The sequence below is a fragment of the Mytilus galloprovincialis genome, chromosome 3 (genome assembly GCF_965363235.1).
Source record: "Mytilus galloprovincialis chromosome 3, xbMytGall1.hap1.1, whole genome shotgun sequence".
Lineage (NCBI taxonomy): Eukaryota > Metazoa > Mollusca > Bivalvia > Mytilida > Mytilidae > Mytilus > Mytilus galloprovincialis.
Window position 1 is genome coordinate 68,102,847 of NC_134840.1, and position 21,248 is coordinate 68,124,094.

General features: G+C 32.2%; 2 long non-coding RNA genes across 4 annotated transcripts; both read left to right on the top strand.

The window, feature by feature from the left end:
* Positions 1 to 1,160: 1,160 nt before the first annotated feature.
* LOC143068719 (uncharacterized) lies at positions 1,161 to 3,773 on the top strand. 3 transcript variants are annotated; one of them, XR_012976237.1, is made up of 3 exons: positions 1,161 to 1,182; positions 1,904 to 2,014; positions 3,523 to 3,773. It is a non-coding gene; the product is annotated as an uncharacterized LOC143068719 (long non-coding RNA). The 3 variants fall into 3 exon arrangements; XR_012976235.1 differs by having other exon boundaries at positions 1,171 to 1,200; XR_012976236.1 differs by lacking the exon at positions 1,161 to 1,182 and adding an exon at positions 1,346 to 1,367.
* A 14,704-nt stretch (positions 3,774 to 18,477) lies between these two features.
* On the top strand, positions 18,478 to 20,722 carry LOC143068720 (uncharacterized). The gene is made up of 3 exons (XR_012976238.1): positions 18,478 to 18,635; positions 18,830 to 18,940; positions 20,485 to 20,722. It is a non-coding gene; the product is annotated as an uncharacterized LOC143068720 (long non-coding RNA).
* The last annotated feature ends 526 nt before the right edge of the window (positions 20,723 to 21,248 follow it).

Sequence of the window (21,248 nt, forward strand, 5' to 3'; positions counted from 1 at the left end):
CTCGTCCTTTATAGATATTGTTGTGGCTAAGAATGATATTTTAGAGTAGGAAATTTCATATGTAAATTTAGAATCTGTATTTGACTGGTGGGCGTTGTTTGCATGTCTGATAAAATCACCCAGTCTCTGTTGGGAATCAATCCATTTCATGTCAACATCATCGATGAAACAGAACCAAGACAGCTAGAGGTTTCGATAAAGATATTCAAATAAAATGTTTCTCGAATTCCCCCCATGAAAATATTGGCGTAAGACGGTGCCATTTTCGTCCTCATCGTTGTCTTGTTTATCTGAAGGTAATTTCACCATTGCAGTTGAAACTGTTGCATTTCAGAACCAGCAGTAAGCATCTGGAATAAACATTCGGTAGGTGGTTCCAAAGTGTTGCGCGGGTCCAATATTTCTTATGCGATTGCATTCTGTCATCATGAGGTATGTTTGGTATACAATAAGGTGCATGACATCTAAAGTGACATGGAGAATTTCCAGAGAAAGAGGGGTAAAGGATTCCATTTTACGAAGGAAATCTGTAGTGTTTTAAACGTGAGGAGGAATATTTTTACATAAAATCTTAAATAAAAGTCTACGAATTCCGAGAATTTTTTCAGTTGGGTGGCCGTTTGCGAATACAATGGGACTATCAGGGTTGTTAACCTTGTGTATTTTTTGGGAAGAAGATACAACCGAACAGGCTTGGCGTACTCTGGTTTTAAATATCCGATTTTATCCTCATCTATTTGACTTATCATTGTGCATGGTTTATAACGCAGTAATAATTTTGAACTGAACTCGAAACTCCGCATTGAAGCTGTAATGCACATAACTGTCGTACGTACTTCCTATGCATCTAGATGTTTGATTTAATTAATAGATAAGTGACAAATCTGTTGATGAAATGAATTTTGGGGTAACATCGACGCTCACCAATAGCTTTACTAACATAGAGAGTTATTTTTTGTCCATTTTTTCCCCGATTATCGATGGCGATAACTTTCTTACCTATAACAAAAATATTTTATCGTTTACAAATGCCGGTTTATCCTTTATCCTTTATCGTACAACAGAGAGACATTTGGACGTAAAATCTAGACCGTAGAGTCGTACACAAGGTCGTTTATATAGGGTTAGATTACTGATATGATCAGGTGTTGACTTCCCATATAGATCTTACCACGGAGAAAGGTACAAATTTTTAAAAAGGTAGGCATGTAATGTTTAGTTAGGACGTACCCGGGGTTAAGGTCGATATACAAAGCAATTCGCTACTTGCTTCAGCTTCAGCAAACTGCTTACCTTTTTATATATTTGCCTTTGCGAAAAACTACTAACGTACCTTTACAAATCCATGGCCAGAAACGGACTTATGTGTTGTGTTATGTTGATTGTTCGGCTCCTTGTGGGCGCTTTGATTAGCAATAACATATATTTGAATATATTTGAAATTTATGTGTAAGAATGAAAAGTCACTTTATGTATAAGTTTGTTCATTTCACCTAGTTCAAACGTCCTCATAATACATTTAGTAAACTGATTCCTAGTAATCTAGTAACATGATCAATTCATTCTGAAGTCAAACTTCATTTTTTTTGTTATGATTTGAACAAAGATTCTCATTGTTTCTGAATTGAATTGATCATTTCAGTGGCGGATGCAGGTATTTTCGAAAGGGGGGGGGGTGCTAGCCCAGGGCAAAGGGGGGTGCAGGGGGGTGCAAACATATGTCCCGATTCAAATGCATTGATCGGCCAAAATAAAGGGGGGGTGCGGACCCCCGGAACCCCCCCTCTGGATCCGCCACTGCATTTATCACCTCACCTATGCCGGAGTTTTCGAACCCCTTTGAGTTTGAATCTACATCATTATTTAATAAATATATGTTTCATAACTAGTTTATAACTTCCAGATTACAAGATGAAAACTTTATTTATTGCCATTTGTATTTTCTGTGTGACAATGGTAACATTAGTGTACGGATCAACGACACCAGTTGCCACCAAAGACCCTCATCATAATGGTAAATCTATATATATCAAGTTGGTGCCGAAATGTTTTGGGGGAATTAAATTGTTATTTTTTCGTTTTCATTTGGGTGCATAATTTCATTGAATAAGTAAAATATCATGCGTACCTCTTTGTTGAAATTGTGTTTGCCCAGAATAATGTTTCGTCCGCCAAGAAACTATGAAATTAGAAATTAAGTAAACACTAACAATCTGACGAACGTTTCACAAAGAAAACATTTAGTGTGCACGGGCTCTATTAATTTGTCAGAGATCTAAATTATCATGTACATATCAACTAATTTATATTTTAAAAAACAATTAAGAAAAAGAATCGACAACCTTCTGAAAACGATGGACAGGTGGGACATGATATGGCGTTGATAAAAAAAAAAGGTGGGAGAGGGAACTGACGGTTACAAATCCTGTTGCCTTGGTCATTTGCCAATTAACGAAGAAATAAAATTCAATACGGTAAATTCAAAAAGAAAAAAAAAACAAATTCTATTCAATAAAAAGTAAAATCACAAAAATAATGAACTCGGAGGAAAATTCAAAAGGAAGTCCATAATCAAATGGGCAAAATGAAGCTCGAATGGACAACAACTGTCATATTCCTGACTTGGTACAGTCATTTTCTTATGTAGAAAATGGCGAATTAAACCTGGTTTTATAGCTAGCTAAAACTTTCACTTTAATAACAGTCGCCTAAAATTCTATTAAAATGACAACGGTGTTTGAAAAAAACAAAAACAAACATAAAAGATAAAATGTAATAAAATAGGGGTACACCAGTCAACAATGTGTTATCATCTTCATGACTACAAAAACAAACAAAAATGTAAACAAACATTTACCATGGCACAATAACACAATGATGGGAAGTACAGAGCCATGTCATATGTAACAAAGAAACACACACAAAAAAGTATATAGACAAAGCAGATTCGACTTTTGAAAGATGGCAACACAACAAAGTTTATAAGATAAGTTTTAAAAGTATGGTGCAATGTAAAACTATGTTCTCATATGTTCTCACGAATGTTGGCATACATATTTAAGGGGTATTAATATTTGATAGCGTATTTAGCACTCTGAAGCCACTGAAACAATCTAGAATTTCGGAAACAATCTAAGACAACAAACCATATTCTCGAAGACGTGATTCTAAACCCTTAGAAACAATATTATTTACTAACAATAACAGCATATATGACAATTTGATTAAGGAGCATGCCTATTAACTTTACACCAAGACTTATTTTGAGGTGGATGGTAGGAAATCTATAAAATTTGCTTGCTTGTAAACAATAATACAACTGTGAACTTAAGACAATTTTAACCACTTCAAAAATAGTTAAACTTAATCGATATTCTAAATATTACAATTGTTCCATTGTCTGCTGAATATCATGTCTGCGTGTTGATATATATGGCCTATTTGGATTCAAATGCAATAGTTGTTTGCCTTCTTGTAAAGAAATAGTCAAATTGAGTAATAATTATTTTCTATTACTTTCAGACTGCATGCTGCCGACGATTCCAGGGATGTGTAAGGGATATTTCCCGCGATATTCGTTCCGCGCAAAAACGAACACGTGTGAGATGTTTGCCTATGGTGGCTGCGGTGGGAATGCTAACAATTTCCTGGACATAAAAGAGTGTCAAATAGCTTGTATTCCAGTCTAACAAACTTAAAGACGTACCATTAGATTCATGTGGCAATAGAGATATATTGCAATATAGCAAAGTAAAAACTAAAAATATAAAAAATGTAAATTTTTTTTATGACCTAACAGAAAAATTGCACCAAATCGAAAATAAAAATAAAAATATACATATTTGTTTTTAAAACAAAAATGATAACAAAAGATAGGCGAGTGACTTTAACCATAAAATTAAATTTTTAATGCACCCACCTAACACACGGCTAGAATATATATCCTTTGAAAGCTACACATCTGTACTATTTGTTTTACCCGGTCGTAAAAAAATCGTACGGTGCAATTTCCGTCAAATCAAGATCAAAGGTCAAGGACGAATAAGTGCATATTTTCTAAGATTCCAGCTTGATTGCATAATATGGCTTTTATATACTAAATTCACATATGCAAACAATTTAAACTTTTAGCAGAGAGATTAACAGTCATTAATCAAATGCATTTTTAAATATTTAAAGCGTGTTCTTGATAGACAGTATACATGTTTCCTGAAATTCGAGTAAAAGTTAACAAAATGTGTAAAAACACATTTTTTTTTCTTTCTGATGCAACTGCTTATCACTCAAAACTAAGTAAAACCCTGAAATAAATATCAAAGAAGTTTTTGACATCATAAATTTCCTAAAATTATGCTTACTTCTAATCGAACAGCAAATCATAACAACTCGTACAGTTGCCCAAAATACCGCCATCTGTGAAAGAACAGCTTTTAAGCATTTCTTCCTATCTAAGCATTGTATGTAGTCAATATAAGATTTTATAAACAAATTCTTAAGAGCCAGTCTGTGATAAAACCATGCAAAATGGTCCAAATCCAAAATATTCCAATCAGACTGATATTTTGTATTTTAGATACCTTATATGTAATAACTATTTGTGCAAAATATTTTGAAAAAATATTCAGCCATTATTTGTGTATGCCGAACATTCGATAATTGTCTATTTCTGTACTGACAAATGGCCATTTCAAGCCTATTTTAGGGTATTTTGACCTGATTTTTTTTTGTTTTATAGAAAAAATACAGCTTAATGATAACAAATATCTTAACTAACAACTTAAAATGAAAGGAAATTATGATAATTCAAAAAGTTGTGAGATTTCTCATTACCCCTACTAACAGGTTGAAATTGCATGGTTTTGAAAAAGTGCCGATTCAGCAAAATTTGTATATTTTTAAAGGCTTGAATCTTGTAAGATCATGTTTTATTTTCAATAAAATGTAATATTTCATGAAGCTTATATATTTATCTACAAAATGCAAGAAAATGGTGCTCGGCAAATGATACCTTCTTACGAGAAAATAATAATTAAAGATAGGCGTGATGGCCATTTTGCCGATTTTTTAATTTTTTGATCTGTTTCATTAGAAACTTTTTAAAAGTATGTAATAGTCAAAATATAAGAAAAATAATGAGCTGAGACAAACACAAATATTTCAAATTGCAATAAAATTTATTTCATAACCACATGTAATAACCAGATACTCCGCAGGGTGCAGCTTTATACGACTTCAGAGGTCGAACCCTGAACAGTTGGGGCAAAGTATGGACACAACATTTAAGCTTGATATAGCTCTGAATTTGGATTGTAATTAAATAGTTGACACAACAGAATGAGTGTGGTCTAAGAACTTAAAACTTAAAAACTTTAAAAAATTTAATTTGACATTTACCTGTTATGGTCCAATATCCAAAATCTAAATACATGGTTAGATTCAGCATATCATAGAACCCCAAGAATTCAATTTTTGATGCAATCAAATAATGTTCAATTTGGTACCCCATCAGACTACAATGTGGACCAATTTGATAACCGGGCCCAAATATTAAAAATCTAAATACATGGTTAGATTCAGCATATTGAAGAACCCCATTTATTCAATTTTGTTGAAATCAAACAAAGTTTAATTTTGGACCCCGATTTGGACCAACTTGAAAACTGGGCCCATAATAAAAAATCTTAGTACATTTTTAGATTCAGCATTATCAAAGAACCCCAAGAATTAAATTTTTGTTAAAATAAAAATAAGTTTAATTTTGGATCCTTTGGACCTTAATGTAAACCAATTTGAAAACAGGACCAAAAATTAAGAATCTAAATTCACTGTTAGATTTGGCATATCAAAGAACCCCAATAATTTATTTTTTGATGAAATCAAACAGTTTAATTTTGGACCCTTTTTGGCCCCTAATTCCTAAACTGTTGGAACCAAAACTCCCAAAATCAATCCCAACCTTTCTTTTATGGTCATAAACCTTGTGTTTAAATTTCATAGATTTCTATTTACTTATACTTAAGTTATAGTGCGAAAACCAAATATCTTTGGATGACGACGACGATGTCAACGGCAACGTCATACCAATGTACGACCAAAATATTCATTTTTTGCGGTTGTATAAAAACAAATATACACAGATAAATGGCTAAACTGTTGAGCAGACATACAATTACCCGGCCACGTCCACTTGTATTTTTGTCCATCTGATGAGTTTAGCCTTTTTCAACTGATTTTTATAATTCGTTCTTATGTTTTACTGTTATACCACTGTCCTAGGTTAGGGGGAGGGTTGGGATTCCCCGCTAACATGTTTAACCCCGCTACATTATTTATGTATGTGCCTGTCCCAAGTCAGGAGCCTGTAATTCAGTGGTAGTCGTTTGTTTATGTGTAACATATTTGTTTTTCATTCATTTTTTATATACATAAGGCCTTTAGTTTTCTCATTTGAATTGTTTTACATTGTCTTATCTGGGCCTTTTATAGCTGACTATGGGGTATGGGCTTTGCTCATTGTTTAAGGCCGTACGGTGACCTTTAGTTGTTAATGTCTGTGTCATTTTGGTCCCTTGTGGACAGTTGTCTCATTGGCAATCATACCACATCTTCTTTTTTATATTGTCATTAAAATGGTAAGATTTTACTGTTTATATACATGTAATATTATGGTGGTCTACCGTACAGAAAAACATGCAAAATGGTCTAAATACAAGTTTTTAGTCATGAATGAACATGATGAAGGTATTAGCAAAAAAAAGTAAAAGTTTGATAGATCTGAAAAAATTTAACATAATAAAGTCATCAATATCTATTTTAACTAAATATTAAACAATTTTGCAGCATCAGAATTTTTTTTGGACAAAAACAAGCATTCTGTGAGTAATACATGACAATACATAGTCCCCAAGCCGTTACAAATTCATTGTAATGGAACAAAATTTTAACTTGATCTATAATTTGTTATGGTGTAAACTACATAAAAATATCGAGACAAAATCTTCAAGCAAAACAAAAAAAAACTTGTTGATTTCTGACTATCTAAGTGAATTTCCTATGTCCAAAGACCACAACTCTGCACACAAATATCAGACTGGAACAAAACTGAATCACTAAATACCAAAGAAAAGGAAAAACATTCAAAATGTCATTTTGTCTTTAAAAAATGAGTTATTTTCGTTTGAACAGAAATCTTCTAATGAATAAGTATTTCATCAAAAATTTAATTCTAGAGAAAGGGCTTCAACTGAACAAAGAGAAAAGCTTAAAGCGTGAATAATGAATTCGACCTGTAACTTGTCATGATAAATCAATAAACCAAATATCAAATCAAAATCTACAAGCACAAAAAGTCTTGATTTGCCGAAATGACAGATAGACAGACTGACAGACAGACAAACGCAGTGCAAACCTAAGTCCACTTAGACGTTAGTCGTTAGGGGACTTAAAATCAGAATCTCAAAGTATCAACAAACAGGAAAGAGATGTTCTTTGGAATGGGAACATTCAAGATAATTTTGGAAAAGCTTTTGATTTTTGAAGAAGTAGGGTCACCTCAAATGTCTTTCTTTTATCTTTATTTAATCTGAGATATAAATCAAAAACTTGTATATGGCACATTATATATGCACATATAAACTTTTTTCGTAGATGAAAAAAAATGGCCACATTTTTTACATACGCTCTAATAGACACAGATTTCGAATCTAGACACTCAATGAGTGATTGCCCCTATAATTGGTTGCATTCCAATCAAAAGTTTCAAAGAGGAAGATTTTTTGAAGTACAAGTATGTTCACAACTCTGTTTCATATAACAAGCTTTTTAAAAGACTGACAGCAATTGAAAGTATGTGAAAATTAGGTGCTCCGCAGGGCGCAGCTTTATACAACCGCAGTGGTTAGACCCTGAACAGTTGGGGCAAATTAAAGTTGGTCACAATGTTCAAGCTTGATGCTGTCTGAATTTGGATTGTGATTGCATTTTTGACAAAATAAAGGTTTTTGTTACAAAATAAATGTGGTCAAAGATCAACAAATCTATTGCACAATACTGTGCAATTGAAGATTTCATCTTGAAAATTTTCAAAATTTTGAAAAAAAAAGAAATCCCTTAAAAATTGTTTACAAATCCCCCCCCCCCATTTATTGAAACCCCCTTTAAGGAATAACCCTTAAACACAATCCCATCCTTTCCTTTTAAGTATAGAACCTTGTAGTACAATTACAGAGAGATCCATATACTTAAACCAAAGTTATTCTTTGGAAACTAGAAACATGCTTCTTTTTGGCCCTTTTTTGGCCCCTTATTCCTACATATTTTGGACAATTAATCCAAAACTAAATCCCAGCCTCCCCTTTGGTATATGGAGCATTGTGGTACAATTTGAGAGAGATCCATACAATTACACACAAGTTATTGTCTTGAAACTAGAAAAATGCTTGATTTTTTGCCCCTTTTTGGCCCTTAATTCCTAACTTTGAACCCATGACCCATTTAAATGAATCCAAACCTTCTACGTGTGGTTTAAACATTGTGATATAATATCAGAGCAATTGAAATACTTATACACAAGTTATTATCCTTAAACTATAAAATACTTGTTTTGAGCCCCTTCTGGGCCCTAAATTCCTAAACGGTTGGGACCATCATCCCCAAAATCGATCCAAACCTTCCTTTTGTGGTATTGAACCTTCTGAAAAAAAAATCATAAAGATCTATACACTTAAACTAAAGTTATTGTCCGGAATATGTCTACTTTGATCAGTTTTAGTTAAAATATTAAGGGGCAAAAACTATTACAATTAGTGCATTTTATAGATATTTGGAGCATTTTTTTTACGAATTTCCCAATATTTGCCAGGCTAATTTTTTTTACTTGTCTTAGAACTGATATGCACCTTTAAAAAAATCCTAAAAGTTGAAAAAAATAAATATGATCTTGAGAGAAAACACCTACTGAGTACATGTACTATATGCAAGTTATCTAATACATCTGTTGCACGAACCTCTCTGGCAACCTGCCAAAAGGTAACAAAAATGTCAAAATGCATTTTTTCTTTTTTTTTTATAATGTTCTATGCAAAATATAACAAGATAATGCTATATTTAAGAGATATATCAATTATCCAGACCTTTAAAAAGTACCTAAATATGGTGATTTTTTTTGCATTTTTTTTTAATAATTCACAAATATGCAAATAAGGCTGTTAAATGAAAAATAGTGTGAATTTACAAAAAAAATTTTTTTTATCTTAACTCCTAAATACCCAAAGATTTTGGAAATATATATAATGTTGCCCAGTTATAACTACCAATTTGGACGAAATTTGAGATTTTGCATGGTTTTATGGCAGACTGGCTCTTAAGAATCTAAAAAAATTAAGTTAAAAAAATATGTGCGCGAATCATATTATTGCTTGAAATAAAGGGGACGAAACTACGAGATTGCAATTTGCATTATACCTACCAGACTGAAAAAAACCCAACATATTTCGACTTTTCTACTTGTTTGATTTGTAGCTTCATTATAAATATTGATGTAGTGAAAAGACCTTTTATTTATTTAATGTAAACCATTTAAAAGAAATTGAAAATTAAGACAAAAATAAATATAAAAAAATCGATGAAAATTGAAAATTTAAAGACTGAAAAAAAAACCAACAGTAAGCACATTATAAAACTTGACTTCTTGATTGCTTAAATTGCGTTGTTCATTGTTTAAATGCATTAACTCATCAAATAACAATAATTTTGAAGAAAAAAAATCAATTAAAAAGCAAAGATTCTAGTTACAACTAGACTTCCTGAATAGCTTGAATGACTAGTTCATTTTTCATACGAGGATGACTTCATGCAAGAGCTTCTGATGCCGACTGAAAAGAAGCTACCATTATCTTGAAACTTCCCTTTCCACTATATAGATGATGTCATCTAACTGAATAGTGCCAAATTTGTGACAATGTTGGACTCGTATTTTCCATTGAAATTGAAAATAAAAGACTCAACAGATATAGTTTACTCTATCACGTATCTTGAAATTGACGATGAGAGTTGGTTGAGAATAAGTTTTACGACAAAAGAGATGAGCATAATCAACCCATAAAGCACTCCTTACTACCCAATTATAAACTCTTCATTTCTATGTAGCAGCATTATAGCAACGCATGCATATCTATACTGCTAAAGGAGGAGATTGAGATCATTGAGCCCCAACTCCTCTGAAACAATAATGAGTCGGAAATATTTATGATATGACGTTAAAATGTAGGGTTTTGTATTTCCTAAATTTGTCTTTGCATGCTCAGTCGACGTACTTCCCGCAAAACTAGTTAAAACTCTTTATATAAACACTTGCCCAATTGTATCGCGATTTCGCGGCATCTTCTTGTAGAGTATATATCTCAACTGAAGTTGATACAATATTAAATTTACTATCACGAATTTTCGTGATAGTGCGTAACTGCTCACAATGAAGATATCAAATAAAGGCAACTATAGTATACCGATATTTATTAGTCATCAATCGATTTACTATTAACTGAAACAAATCCGGGTCACAAACCAAAACCTAGGAAATCGCATCAACTATAAGAGGAACACAACGGAATAACAGAAACACTGAACTGCTACAAAAACAAACGCCAATATACATGATATACAAAGAAACAGATTATTCGATACCAACTGCCATATGTCTGACATTTGAAGACAAATGGTGGTTTGAACATGGTTTTAAACCAGAGTTCAAATGCATCCCTTTGAAAATGTCATGGACGCCACTACGAGTTGCTTGACAATTATGAAATATCTCTTTCGCTAGATGACGACTGATAAGTTCCAATCGACGTAACCAAAATACCGTCATCTCTGCCTTGAATGTCATCTACCGAAAAAGGCTTGGCACCGAGTTAGGAATTACATGAGCCACAAGACGGGTCTCACATATGGAACATGATCTTTACACCCTTTGGGAGCCCCTGAGTTCACCCCAAATACTTTTTTGGGGGTTTGTGTTACTCAAACTGTAGTTTTATATGGTGCGTTTTGTATGCTGTTTGTATTCTTGTTCGTTTTTTGCCCGGCTTTGTCAGTTCGTTTTCAATTATAAGTTTGTTGTCCCTTTAATAGATTTCGTCACTCTTTAAAAGTAGTAATTGTTTTAAAAATTGAAGATCATTGTAGTTAAATGTAACATGATAACGATTTGGTTCTATATATATATCACCGTGAGCATATTAAGTTATTTTCGCGGATGTTTGTCTTATTGAGTTAATCTTTTTCACTTTACTTTTAGGCAATCTTTTTGCCGATTTTCATTACTGCAAGCTAACGCCTTTAAAGTAAAAAATACCAAAGGGACAATCAACATCTCTAACCATGAATCTAATAAACTTAATTAAAACCATGCATGAACAAAATAAAACTAAAGTCCAAGAGAAGAACAACAGTCCACAAAACACACCACAGCATGAAAACGATCACTGCATAAAACAACGAATGATCTTATGAGGTCAGGAAGGGTATTCAACTTTTTCATTTTTTATTTCACAACTGCTTATAGTGTTTTTGTGGTTCGTGTTTTGCCTATTCTTTAGTTTTCTATGTTGTGTCATGTGTACTATTGTTTGTCAGTTGGTCTTTTTCATTTTTAGCCATGGCGTTGTCAGTTTATTTTCGATTTATGAGTTTGACTGTCCCTCTGGTATCTTTCGTCCCTCTTTTACATACACAATGGCCTGCATTTGTATTTTAAAAGCTTATGTTGAGAATACTCAAAGCATCTTTTATTCAAATAATTAAAAAGATTAAACGTCTAAACACATTTAATATGTCTAACACTATTTTAAACTAAATAAGAAGCAGCATCATTATATTTAGTTCGTTTACATACCGCTTTTAGACAACCAAGTGTTTCTAAACAAAGTTACGTGTTTCTATGTTGCCTACGACTTAGTCGCAAAGTCATGATTGCATTTAAACATGATTACAAAAAGTTGATAAGTTTTACTTCGTAAAAAAACATATTTTTACCTCAATTAGCTCGTATATTTTCTTTTCGAACTTTAAGTATCCCTTCTTTTATTATGGAAAATCATTCTCCTCCCTGATATTGACAATTAGCTATGTGCTATCTTAACATATAATGACAAAATGATCGCTATATGCAGATGGCAGATTTTTGGGCAACTGCAAACACTTCAATAGAAGGCTGTTCTATGAACAATAATTAATAATTGCATCTTTAAATTACAAAACAAATATTTCTTGACCTAAAACATATACATTTATCTATTTTTTTAGAATACAAATATTGATCCCTTAAGATATATTTTTTGCTTTTGGAACAATTTTTTAATTTTTGAGGATTTGTAATGAATTTCAATTTTCGGGAAATATTGCGCATCTAACCTCTTATTTTTTGTTTGATTTGGAAATGATGTATCATGTAATATAAAGTCGATATAATCTTTTGGAAAATTTTATGGTACAAGAATTAGAATAAGGGCTTTTTTGTTTAGTAATCGCAAAAATTGGAATGTTTATTCATGACCTTTGACCTTGATTTAACAGAAAATGCACCGTACGATTTTTTTACGACCGGGCAAAACAGAAAGTACAGATTATTAGCCTTCGAATGATATATAATACAGCCGTTTGTTAGGTGGGTGCATTAAAGTCGTTAACTAAGCGTCTTGTTAAAATAAGTCACTCGCCTAAGAGCAGTGTTATGCAAATGATATGATGATCGAAAGTTTGCATGTAGTTTAATTGTAAACAGAAAAAAGTAAAATCACAAAAATACTGAACTCCGAGGAAAATTCAAAACGGAAAGTCCCTAATCAAATGTCAAAATCAAATGATAAAACACATCAAACGAATGAACAACAACTGTCATATTCCTGATTTGGTACAGGCATTTTCAAATGTAGAAAATGGTGGATTGAAACTAGTCTTATAGAACTAAACCTCTAACTTGTATGACAGTCGCATCAAATTCCGTTATATTTATAACGATGCGTGAACAAAACATAATAATAGGTAAAGTAGTCAAAATTTTGGAACAACAGTCATCAACGTGTCACAATCTAAAAACACACAAATATTTAACAAAAAAGCACAAAAGCCTCTATCAAATTTAAAAACCATATTCATTGCTTCGCGTGTTTGACGTTAGGAAATTTAAACGTCACATAGGAAGAATTTTGTCGTTCAAAGTATTTTCAAAAAAATTATAATTTCACATTGGGAATGGTGGTATACAGGGTTAAAAAATCAAAAGGTATGTTAAAACTAATTACAGAAACAGAGAGAGTTTTATATTTATCCAGAAGTTCTATAGAAATTTTAAGAACCCACATATGGTTGATACCACTACCAGAGTAAAATAATTTTGTCGTTTGTCAGAAAGAGCGTTTGACAAAGATAACTTGATTAACTAACAACAAATTATGTACCCTAACTATGACAAAATTGCAATCACATAAAATTAAACAAAATCATCTATATGTTACAGTGAATTTGTATAATCATTAATTATGAAGAACCACTGAAATTTACAGGGATTATGTAAAATCACTTGCTAGTTTAGAGATTCTATATAATCACTAAAATTTTCAGGGATTATGTATAATCACTAAAAAAAACGTCAGGTATTATACATAATAACTGAAATGAAGAAATAGTTTTATTTATAAAGAAAATGAATAAAAGTCAAATAATTGATTTTATAAAATCACAATAAAACATCATTATAAACATTAATAGTAAAATGTTAAGCACAATATATCAAAATGATAACCCAAATTTTTAAAATTTTAGACACAATATATTAAAATGATATGCTTCACATCTGTTTTTACAACAATATACCCACTTTAGAAAACATTTTCCCTCACATATCCAATCAGGTTTTACGACATTCCTAAGAGAACTAAAGTGTTCAGCATAAACATCTGAAGGTACCCCCACCCCCCCCCCCCAAAAAAAAAAGGGGGGGTAATTAGCAACCCCAAACTGGTTTCAGCAAGATATCATGTTTTGTGGCCAGGCACAGAACAATTGCCATTATGTTTTTTTTGGGGTTTCCTTTTCCTTTTTTACTCTATGGAATTGCTATGAGAATATTACACCAAATGCCAGCTTCCTCTAAACTTTTGTTCTATTTGTCAATCTTTAGTTCTTCCTGTTTTTCTATGCTCTGTGGATTAACAAATTAAACATGCATATCCATATGTCGCTGGCTTTTAAGAAACAAACAATACATGTAAAGTTATCTCTATAAAGAGAATGTTAATATAATTAATTCAACTGTATCTCGAAACCCTGTGTTGTTTATATCTTTTAAATCATCCTCATTGTTTAAAAGCAAAATTATTTCATCTGGCAAGGAATATGAAAGAAAAAAATGAAAACTTGTTTATTATAAATAAAATTATCAAAAAAAGGATCCTTAAATAATTGATAATCCCTGAAATCATATTAGGGAATCTGTAGAATAATTATTAAAATGTTCAGTAATTATGTAACATCACTGGTCATTTTCAGGGATTATATATAATAACTAATGATTTTAATGATTCTACATATTCCCTGAAAAAATAGGAATTCTACATAATCTCTGATTAAACAAATTCACTGTAACATATATATGTGGTGTGCTCTTTGAGTTGGATTTGTTCCTAGGAATCCCAGGAAAATATAATATCTCCGGTTTCGGGTTTGTTTTAGTTAGATAAGTTTCACAAACGGCCCTTTTTCTGGGAAAAGATAATGTGAGCCATCCACAGCTATCTCTGAAAGTACTGAGGTTCTTTACTGTGGCCATTTGCATATAATGTAATGTCATGTATTGATAATTCCAACAAACAATTATGTAATTATAACTATATGACACATATTGAGATGGCTTTCGTTAGGGAACTATGACAACGATTTATTGATAATATGATGAAACTAGTTTTTTAGAAGGTCACACAACCTGTAGGAACCCATTCAGATAAGTTATACCAGCGGCGCTTTTTAAACAGACAAGGTAAAACATAATGTGACGCATGCACTATCTCTGAAAGTACCGAGGTTCTTTACCGTGGCCCTTTGCATAACATTTAACGCTGTGTATCGTTTTCCCCCACAAACCAGTCCTTTTCAGTAGCTGTATATATAATCTGATCACAATCCTCCAAAGCGATATACTTTTAACAAAAGAAATCAATCATTTCGTAAATATGTAGATCATCTCTGACATGTCCCTGAACACGACTTACATCCCATAAATACAACACGATAATGCTGCATACCTCGACTTGCACATACAATCCGACATTCACAGCTCGTTGTAAATTGAACTGTACAATGCTAATACAAAATATGATTTGCCGCTGTAAATGTTTCGAGTTATGTATCTAAAGGTAAAAATCACACATATATATATAATGAACTCCGAGGAAAATTCAAAACGGAAAGTCCCTAATCAAAAAGCTCAAACACATCAGACGAATATACAACAACTGTCATATTCCTGACTAGGTTAAGGCATTTTTTCGATGTAGAAAATGGTGGATTGAACCTGATCTTATAGCAAGCTAAACCTCTCACTTGTATGACTGTCGCGTACAATTCCACGGTATTGACGATGTATGAACAACACAAACAGAAATAATAGGTAAAAAACTAAAAATATCCCAAAAAGGGATTCAGCAGTCAACATTGTGTAATAATCTTAATCACTATAAAAACAAACACATATGTATCAAAGAAACACGAAAAGGCATATAGATAAAGCACATTAGCAAAAATTAAAGACAAGAATATAAAAATTATCACAGAACAATTACCCAATGACGGGATGTATATATAAGATACAGAGTCGCGTCAAATGAATATCACTTAAAACAGTAAAAGGAATATTCATAAAGACAAATAAAAGAATACTATAACACGTTATTAAGATGATAAACAACATCAGTATCCAGAATCTATCCTTCAAGACCATCGTGTATTATTTCAGAAATCCCAGAAGTACAATATAATTCTCTTAGCCGACTCTGATACGAATTTGTTTATGTTTAACAGGATAAATGCGTTTCTCTAATTCTATGGAAATTTATCCCTTTCCGAACCCATTGTATAAAAAAAAAATAATCAACGTGTGGTTGCCGGTGATCTCAAAAAATCATTGGATGATTTTTAGGGTCATAACACCTTTAGCTAACTAAATGAATCAATATATGCTAACAGGTGTTAATGAAATTGACAACTTCGTGGAATGTGAAAGACACTCGAAGGGGATTTTCGGTTAACAAAAAAAGAAAATTTATTTTTTGATTCTTACAAAGTTTCTCGTGGATTATCGGATTTATCCAATCTCGATAGTTAAATTATATAATATAGTCCGAGCCTCGCTTTAAAATTGATAATTGATAAATCCGATAATCCACTCGTATCAATGTAAGAATCTATATATATCATAAAACTAGCAATTTTAATGCATCAGATATGCATTTCAATAAATAACGTCTATACACTGAAGCTTCAGACCAATATTTTGGTAAAGGCATTATTTTGCAGAGATGATTTACCGGTAAATTGAAAGATCCACACTGTTTTTATAGCCAAACCTGGAAACTGAATAAATGTTATATATAAGTGAGACATTTCCTGAACTTCAAACAATTACCCAAGTTTTGTCACTGCAAGTGACACTAAAAATTATATGCGTTTTTCTTTCATGTCACTACCAAATCACTAGGCTACTAGACTGATGACACCCCAGGATTCTAAAAGAAAACCACTGCTAAAAATAAAATAAAATGTGTCTTTGTATTATTTTTACTTTACCTATACCATACTTTATACATAATACAGTGTTGAGTTATTTGGAATAAAATTCACTTAACTCAGGAACATAGAATGAATGCCCTTTCATGAGGATTTTTACTAAAAAAAAAAGGGAATTGTTGAAGTTGCATGTGAGCAACACAGGATATTTAGAACCTCAAGTGTAGGAAGTTTTAGAAACTTTTAAGTACATAATTAGCTGAAATAATGTGAGTTTTAGCGCAGATTCAAGAACTTCCAGGAAATTATCATGGCATGAATACAACAATCATAGAATATTTGTCCTGATATTGAGTTTGATCTTCCTTTCCTAGCCTATATCACCCTGCTCAGTCAATCCTTACTTATGTATTTTTGAATAGATCAGCTCCCTTTTTTCTGTAAACAGTGCAGAAAAGATTGATCATTGATCCCGAAAGAGATGCTGACCAATATCTTTACTAAATATGATTTTTTTAAATCTTAATGTATAATATTTTTATTTAAAAATAATAACTTTTCGTTGTGCGACTTTTATATGAAATAATGCTTGAGTTGAACTGTAGTATTTCCTCGACATAGCCTTTTTATAATTTTCATTAATATTAAACACTAACCAAAAACTTACATACAAAATTAACTGTAGTACTTTCATAATAATATTGAGAAATATATATATATAACTGTATGATGACCGTTTACTTTTTTTGTTAGCTATATAAACCTTATTAACTAAATAACGATGTGTCGCATTTTATCATGCAATGAATACATAATATTAGAAAAAATTGAAAATTCATTTTTACCTGTATGTAAAATTATTTCATATTTCTATACCTGATTCACCTCTGAGCTTGGGAAAATGTGTTCAGTGGATGCTGAATTTTTTGTCAAATCATAATGTTCAGTAGGGTACACACAGTAGCAACATAGTTTAGAGAGCCGTGGTTTAGTGGTTAGCGCATCAGACTACGAACACAGAGGTTCCTGGTTCGATGCCCGTTCCGGGGAGAAAATTGCAGCGACTGAATTTCCGGCTCTCACCATTTGCGAGTATTGTGAGTATGATCTTGAGAAACGATGATAGTCCGTCGGAGGGGAACGATAAATGGTTACAAGTGAGCAATATGTTGCCCGAAAAAGACATCATTGTAGATTTCGAAAAAGAGTAACATAGTTTAGAAAGACGTGGTGTAGTGGTTAGCGCATCGGACTAATCACACAAAGGTTCTATTACCGTTCCGGAGAGAAAATTGCATGAACAGAATTTTCGTCTCCCATCATTTGCGAGTATGGTCTTTAGGAATGATAATAGTCCTTAGGAAGTGTACGATAAATGGCTGACCCGTGTTAAGAGAGAGCATTATCCCTTGCACGTAAAAGACATCCTTGTAGATTTCGAAAAAAAGCAGGTTAATGCCGCTACAAGGCAGCACTCGCACCCGCAAAGTAGAAAGGGATGAATATAAGTTGCAATAACTTGTTTCCTTATCCACTATAAATAAATATGTTTAAACTAAACATAGTTTCTGAAAATGAATACTACCTTTCCATCTTAGTGTCGGCATGTAAAGCAACATACTACTTTAAGACAGATTTGTAATCAGTGTCGATTTTATAGGATCAAATTACTGATATGAATCAGATGTTTACTTCCCATATAAATCTCGTCAAAGCGAAAAGTTAAATATATAAGGTAAGCATGGGATTTTAGATCTAGACTATAGGAACTTGATACACTTACGTTAGTGCGTTCAGTATAATTATATCTGGCTAAAAACGTCGTCTTGTACCCGTAATTAAGACATACACAGAGGAAGGTGAGATTTGTTAGATTGTTTATTTTATAACGATGATCATGTACAGTTTTCATAAATAAAAATAAATCTATTTCAAAAACCATATAATATTAAGTTGAAGTTCAAAATTTCATTGTTAAAAATCAAAATTATCAACCCCGCCTTTTAATCTACATCATTATTTAATTGATTCGTATCCTGTTTATAACTTCCAGATTACAAGATGAAAACTGTGTTTATTGCCATCTGTATTTTCTGTATGACATTGGTAACATTAGTGTATGGATCAACGATTCCAGCCCCCACCGAATTCACTGGCAATAGTGGTAAATCAATATATATCTAGCTAGTGCCGAAATATTTTTGGGGGATTACATTGTTATATTTTTTTGCTCCTTTTTTTTTCTTGGTGCGTTATTTTATTTTATAATAGCGGTAAATCAATGTATAACAAATTTATCTTAGGGGAGTTAACCTTTTTAGTTTTTTCTTTGTCAGACTTTGCTTCAAATTTGAAATATGTATGCTTTCCTCTAAGTAAGAGTGTAAAAACTAATCGTAACAACATTTCCGTCTATAGAGTAATTATGAAGAAAATTGGAGAAAGCCAACTGAATTTTATTAGAAAATCCAAGGAAATAAAAGTTAACATGTTAATTTGAATTTAAAATAATTGACAACCTCCGGCAAAGCCCCATGAGATGAGACGTGTTATAATCAGTATAGATAAGTTTGTATGTCATCAACCCAGTAAATACAAAAAAAGGTTTTTGCTAAAAGAGAGACAAAAGATACCAACGGGAGATTCAAACTCATAAGCCAAAACAAAAACCTGACAACGCCATGGCTAAAAAAGAAGAAAGGACTAACAGTCAAACAACAGTGCCACAATATTGCTAAATTTAACAGACGTGTGCAAAGTAATTCGAGTAGCTCACATGACCCTTTATGCGTGGTGAGCTAAAAAGGGGACACACTATTCCTTGTCTTGCTTATTTTGTTTTTCAACATAAAAACTGCCAAAAAAACCCACTATAAAAATATAGGATTAAGCCCGACATTTTAAAAAGAGAGGCGAAAGATAGCAGAGGGACATTGAAACACATATTCAACAACACGGGAATCGAAAGTTGACAACAAAGTGAAATATTAATAAGGAGATTTACAAATTACGATCAAAATAAAATTTAAGGCCATCTTACTGTGCAAAACTTGCAAAATGTGCGATAAGAATTAAGATATAAAAATAACAACCTGTAACCTCAAAATATTTCATACATTTAAGCAATACCCTAAAAAATCATAATGTCATTACCAAAATTGGAAACATTTAGAAACGGTATTATTTCGGAGTCCATGGAAATGAAGTTGATGACTTTAAACTATCAATGAATATAATGCTGAGTTTTACTTAGATACACTCGAAAACACAACCAGTAGAGTTACTTGCTTTGTAATTGTACAATAAAATTATAATAATTGAATACAATTTTTAATAGACCTTGCATGCCATTTTTTTTAGTACAAGACAATTCTAGTCAGCATTTCCATGTTGACATGAGCTGTTATTGATTTGGGCATTATTATAAATTAACTTATAACACACCTTTGCATTATTGAACAATTAATGATTTTCCATCCAAGGAATAGATAACCGAATCTGTATTTGGAATGCCTTACGGATTTCAAAGTCCTCACTGCCTTCAAAGTCGTTCTTTATTAAGTCTTTGTGACTTTTTTTTATTCGAGTGACACTCTTTAGTCTGATGCAGACGAAACGAGAGTTAAAATCCGAGTATGCATCTATGAAGAATTTATTGGTCTCGCTGTGTAGAAAAAAAACATTATTTTCTTGTGGTTTTCTTTACAGACTGCTTGCTCCATACCAAACCAGGGGATTGTTTGGGATGTTTCCCACGATATTCGTACCGATCGGGAATGTGTAAAATGTTCATTTATGGCGTTTGTGGTGGTAATGCCAACAATTTCTTAGACATTGAGGAGTGCCAAAAAGCATGTATGCCAGCCTTATAACGATTCAAATTAGCTTGGAAAATCGAGCACGGTGATATAGGAATATTGAAGTAACAAATAAAATATGAATTCCCCGATTTTCTTTTAATTAAGGATACTTTCAATTGTTTTAGTCTGTAAAGCAACAAAAATAACAAAATCATGGTAAAATTTGAATGACTTTGACATTTGTAAACTTTATCCAGAGGGCAATTTCTGAGACCAATTTATAAGGATAGCGATTTATTGACAAATTAATAAAGTTGTTCATTTTTAAATGCTCGAATATATAACACATAGGAACCAATTGAGGCATGTTATATGAAAAGTGATTCTTTAAAGGGGAACTTCGCAAAAAAATCAAAAATTGATATTATGTCCATTCTGTATAAAAATGCTCAAATTCATAGATACCAAAGCTTTATTCTGCTAGATAAGAGATCACCATCGATTTTAAATTTAGAGTTTCAATTCCCAGCGTTCGGCCATTTTGTCATCATCTCCGATTAGAAACCACGACATGTCTATAGACCACAAAAGACCAAAACTACAGTAACCTGGTGTAGTCGTAATTGTGTGTCGATATCTTGTCAATCGTACGGTTGTTTTATCCGACTAACT